The following is a 6,000-nucleotide window of genomic DNA, read 5'->3' on the forward strand; positions in this document are numbered from 1 at the left end:
AATGAAAATGTGGAACTTCTTTTCAAAATGCAGGAAAAGGTGCCATTAAAGAAACTGAAATACAACCCTGGCCGGTGTGGCTCAGTTGGTTGAGCATCATCCCATGTACTGAAGGGTCAACAGTTGAATTCCTAGTTGGGGCACATGCCCGAGTTTCAGGCTCAATCCTGTGCAAGAGTCAGCCGATCTACGTTTCTCTAACTTTCCTTTCTTCTCTTTCTAAAAGTCTAAAACTTTTTAAAAAGGAACTGAAATATAAAGCTTTTCGTTAAGAATATAATGGGGCCCTAACCAGTTTGGCTCAGTGGATAGAGCATCGGCCTGTGGACTGAAGGGTCCCAGGTTCGATTCCTGTCAAGGGCATGTACCTTGCTTGCGGGCACATCCCCAGTAGGGGGTGTGCAGGAGGCAGTTGATTGATGTTTCGCTCTCATCGATGTTTCTAACTCTCTATTCCTCTCCCTTCCTCTCTGTAAAAAATCAATAAAATATATTTTTTAAAAGAATATAATGGGGTTATATTGATAACTGAGTAACACTATAAAGTTATAAATTGCAAAAGTATTTTGGTGTCATAATTTATATAATACAATATGTGATACTTTATTAATATGTGATATCTCAATTGATCCTAAGACTTTCTGACTTGCTTTTCTGCAAATTCATTTATCAGATCATCAACATTTCTACTTCAATTAACATTTTCAGTTTCAATTGAGAGCAATGCCAGTTGCTCTTGACAAAGGCAAGGTCACAAATAATATTTTTTCTTTATTTTCATTATCGTTGTTATACAATATTATATTAGTTTCAGGTGTACAACTCAGCGATTAGACATCTATAAAATTTATGAAGTGATCACATGGATAAATCTAGCACCCATCTGACACCATTTATAATTATTAGAATACTAGGAGCCTAGCGCGGCGCCGCCCACCCTCGAGTTGCAGGTCCTGCCCTGCCTCCCTCTCCGGCCCTTGAAGCAGCCATAGAGCTGCTGTCCAGGCCCTCCCCCAGCGCAGGCACGTGGAGGCCCTGCCACCCCGCCCCCGACCCTGCGCCCCGCAACCTCCTCCTGTCGGTGGACCCATTACAGCATCCGGTTAACTGGCATATTTCTTTATTACATATATAGATTATTAACTACTAGAAGCCCAATGCTTGAAATTCGTGCAAGGGGCTCAGCCCTTGCAGCCCCGCAGTCCTGGCTTCGTCCGGAAGGTCTCACGACTGTGTTCTACTGTTCGGTCTAATTAGCATATTAGCTCTTTATTATGTAGGATATTCCCTATGCTGTACTTTACATTCCCATGACTATTCTGTAACAACCAATATATACTTCTTAATCCCTTCACCTTTTTCACCCAGTCCCTCAACCCCTTCCTACCCGGTAACTGTCAAAATGTTCTCTGTATCTGAATCTGTTTCTGTTTTGCTTGTTGTTGTTGTTTTTGTTTTGTTTTTTTAGATTCCACATATAAGTGAAATCATCTGGCATTTGTCTATCTCTGTGTGACTTATTTCACTCAGCATAATACCCTCTAGGCCAGGGGTAGGCAAACTTTTTGACTCGAGGGCCACAATGGGTTCTTAAACTGGACCAGAGGACCGGAACAAAAGCATGGATGGAGTGTTTGTGTGAACTAACATAAATTCAAAGTAAAGGAGCGGAGGAGAGAGCAAGGGAACCCTCCGCTCTTTCGGCTCCGTGGGCCGGATAGAACAGCCGAACGGGCCGGATCCGGCCCGCGGGCCGTAGTTTGCCCACGGCTGCTCTAGGCCCACCCATGTTGTTGCAGACGCAAGATTTCATTCTTTTTCATGACTGAGTCATATTCCATTGTGTATATGCAGTACTTTTTTTTTTTTAATATATTTTATTGATATTTTACAGAGAGGAAGGGAGAGGGATAGAGAGCTAGAAACATCGATGAGAGAGAAACATCGATCAGCTGCCTCCTGCACACTCCCCACTGGGGATGTGCCCGCAACCACAGTACATGCCCTTGACCGGAATCGAACCTGGGACCCTTGAGTCCGCAGGCCGATGCTCTATCCACTGAGCCAAACTGGTTTCGGCTATGCAGTACTTTTTAATCCAATTATCTATTGATGGACACCTAGATTGCTTCCATATCTTGACTATTGTAAATAATACTGCAATGAATATATGGATGTGTGTGTGTATGTGTGTGTGTGTACATTTTGGGTTTCTTTGGATAAATACCCAGAATCTCTTGTTATAGCCTTTGTTTTAAATTCTGTTTTGTCTGACAGGAGTATTGCTACCCCAGCTTTTTTTGCTTTGTTTACGTTTTCACGACCTATCCTTTTCTACCCCTTTACTTTCGGTCTGTGTGTATCTTTAAGTCTGAAGTGAGTCTCTCATAGACAGCATATGTAAGGGGCTTGTTTTGCTATTCAGTCACCATCTGTCTTTGGATTTGGAGCATTTAATTCATTTGCACATAATTATTGATAGACATGTATTTACTGCTATTTTATTATTCATATTTTCTTCTTTGTTTTCTTAAAGAAGACTCTAACATTTCTTGTCATACTGGTTTGGTGGTGATGAAGTCCTTTTGCTTTTTCTTTTCTTTCTGTCCTTTGATTCTAAATGATAGCCTTGCTGTGTACAGTAGGTTGTAGGTCCTTGCTTTCCATCACTTGGAATATTTCGTGCCAATCCCTCTGGCTTGGAAAGTTTCTATTGATAAATCAGCTAGAAGTCTTTGGGAGCTTCCTTGTATATAACTAACTACTTCTGCTGCTTTTAAGAGTCTCTAACTCTTAGCATTTTCATTATGATGTGTCTTGGTGTGGGCCTCTTTGGATTCGTTTTGTTTGGAACACTCTGTGCTTCCTAGACTTGTATGTCTATTTCCTTCACCAGAATAGAGAATTTTTTCAAATAGGTTTTTGATTTATTCTTCTCTCTCTTCTCCTTCCGCCCCTGCCCCCTCCCCTACCACCATGATGCAAATGTTGGTACTCTTGAAGTTGTCCCAGAGGCTCCTTACACTACCTTCATTTTTTTTGGATTCTTTTTCCTTTTGCTATTGTGATTGGGTACTTTCTGCTTCTTCAACTTTCAAGCCATTAATCTGATTTTCTGCTTCATCTGTTCTACTGTTAGTTCCCTATCATGTATTTTTCATTTCCATTAGTGCATCCTTTATTTCTGACTGGTTCTTTTTTATGGTTTTTATGTCCTTTGTTATGCTGTTGGAGTTCTCACTAAATTCCTTTAGCATCCTTATAACCAGTGTTTTGAACTCTGTATCTGGTAGTTTGCTTGCCTCCACTTGTCTCTTTGTCTCCTCATTTTGGCAGCCTCCCTATGCGTTTCACTTTATTAGGTAGAGCTGCTACTTCTCCACGTCCTGGTAGAGTGGCCTTACATAGTAGACTAGTGTCCCAGTGCATGAAATTCATGCACATTAAAAAGGGATTAATTAGAGGGAATAATTTAATATTGCTATTTGCCCTTTCTCTATAATAGAAGTGTCAGAGATGAAAGAAAATTAGTAAAATGTATATGAAAACCTTCCTCCTTTCAGAGTTTGGGGCACACCATGGGACCCAGAGTCAAGTCCCTGCCCACCCACATGCGCCTCAAAATCTTGTGAGACCCAGACCCGGCCGCCCCCCCCCCCCCCATTGGGCTAGATCCAGACCCAGCCAGTCCCACCCTTGTCAAGCCCCGCCAGGCAGAGGTCGTAGCCTCAGGTCCCCTGGCCCAGCGCCAGGATGGGGGCGTGGCCTGAGGTCTGGGTCTAGCCCAGGGCAGGGGGCATGCCTTGAGGTCCCCCGTCAAGCCCCGCTGGGTGGGGGGCATGGCCTGAGGTCCCCCATCAAGCCCCGCCAGGCGGGGGTTCCCCCGGCCCAGCACCTAGAGGGGGGCGCAGCCTCAGATCTCCCATCAAGTCCCACTGGCAGGGGGGCGCAGCCTCAGGTCCCCCGTCAAGCCCCACCTGGTGGGGGGCATGGCCTGAGGTCCCCTGACCTGGCGCCGGTGTGGGGGGCAGAGGAGGGCATAGTCTCAGGTCCCTGCTGATTGCTTGTTAAGGGTCCTTATGGGAACTTGGCCTCAGCTGTGGGTGCAGCCATCTTTGTGACAGAGTGATGGTCAATTTGCATATTCCCTCTTTATTATATAGGACAGTGGTTCTCAACCTTTCTAATGCCGCAACCCTTTAATACAGTTCCTCATGTTGTGGTGACCCCAACCATAAAATTATTTTCGTTGCTACTTCATAACTGTAATTTTGCTACTGTTATGAATCGTAATGTAAATATCTGTGTTTTCCGATGGTCTTAGGTGACCCTGCTAGCAGTTCTCAACCTGTATTAAAGGGTCACGGCATTAGAAAGGTTGAGAACCACTGATATAGGATGTTCTGTAGGGTCCAGTGGCACAGCCTCCCCAGACACCTGCACCAGCAACTCCAGGTCTGCTCCTTGTGTAGGCTGTGTGCATCCTACTGTTGTAGTTGGGCATGGATTGCTGCTGACGTCACTGAGAGGGATTGACCTCCAGGCCTATTGGCTACAAGGACCCCCTGGAACTCCAGGGGAGGAGCTGCCATGCAGGGGCCAACCCCATGGAGCAGGACTCACTTCAGTAGATACTGATCTTTTGTGCCCAGTGAGTCTGCCCCTTTAGTGTATATCTCATGGAAGTGGTTAGGTTTTAATTTGGTGGTGTCTGAAGCTGTCCATCAGGTGTACTGACTCAGGGGCCTCCCAGGAGGTGCAGACCAAGGTCAGCCACCACCTGTGCCCTGCCCGGGGCCACCCATCATGAGCTACAGAGTCATCTGCAGATGCTGCTACTTGTGCTAGGCTTAGAGGTACCCTGAAGAGGCTACGCTGTGAAGTGAGGCTGGCTGCCCCTAGCACCAGGCCTGGGGCCACTTAGTAAACGGTGCAGGGTATGCAGAGGCCAGACACTGCTCTTTCAAAAAATTGATTTTAGAGAGGGAGAGAGAATGAGAGAAACATCGATGTGAAAGAGATACATCGACTGGTTGCCTCCTGCACGCAACCTGGCCTGCTGCCACCTGTGCCAGGCCTGGAGCCACTTAGCAAGAGGTATGGGGCACACAGAGACCAAATGCTGCTTGTTTGAGAGATTTTAGGAAAGTCCAAAGCATGAGCCAAGAGAGGCCGTTTGTATGAGAAAGTCACTGGAAATGACTTTGGTGGGTACACAAGTTGGGTGGGGCAGGGTCTCAGGAAATCACTAGGGTAGGGCAAACAGTGTTAACCATGTTGATGGAGACTCAGATATGGCACCTGCCTTCTGGCTTTGGTTGGAGGGATTGGCTCAGGAAAGGAACAATGGGCTCTGCCATCACTTCTCTCTGAGAGAAAGCTGTTTCTTCAGCCCTTGTCCTGAAGCCAGACAATTCAGTTCCTCCCAACATGTACCCAGTGCTTTCAAGCAACTGTTCCAGTGCTGGAGCTCAGAAAGAGTGAGTCTGTGCATGGGCCCTTTAAGAAAAATGCCTGGACTCTAGCAGCCCTCTGTCTCACCCAGCCAAAATCTCTGCTGATTTTTAGCCAGAAGTTATGGGGACTTCTCTTCCCGACACTGGAACCCTGAGCTCAGTGTTCTGGTGTGGGCTGGGACCCCTCGCTCCTCAGGGGATTCCTCCATAGCCAAGATATTCCTCCTGATTTTTATCTGCCACATGTGTATGTGGGACCAGTCTCGATGTTGCTTCTTCTTTATATCTTTAGTTATTTGTCTTCTGTTCAGCTAGATTTCATTTGCCGTTTACAACAATAGCCATCCTACTGGGTATGCGGTATTTCATTGTGGTTTTGATTTGTGTTCTCTAATGATTAGTGATGTTGAGCATCTTTTTTTGTGCTCATTGGTCATTTGTATACAGTAGGTCCTCGGGTTACGTCGGAGATCTGTTCCTACGGCACGACGTAATACGATTTTCGCCGTAAGTCAGAATCCACCTACATAAGCACCTACGTCAC

The sequence above is a fragment of the Plecotus auritus genome (assembly GCF_963455305.1).
Source record: "Plecotus auritus genome assembly, chromosome: 9".
Classification (NCBI taxonomy): Eukaryota; Metazoa; Chordata; class Mammalia; order Chiroptera; family Vespertilionidae; genus Plecotus; species Plecotus auritus.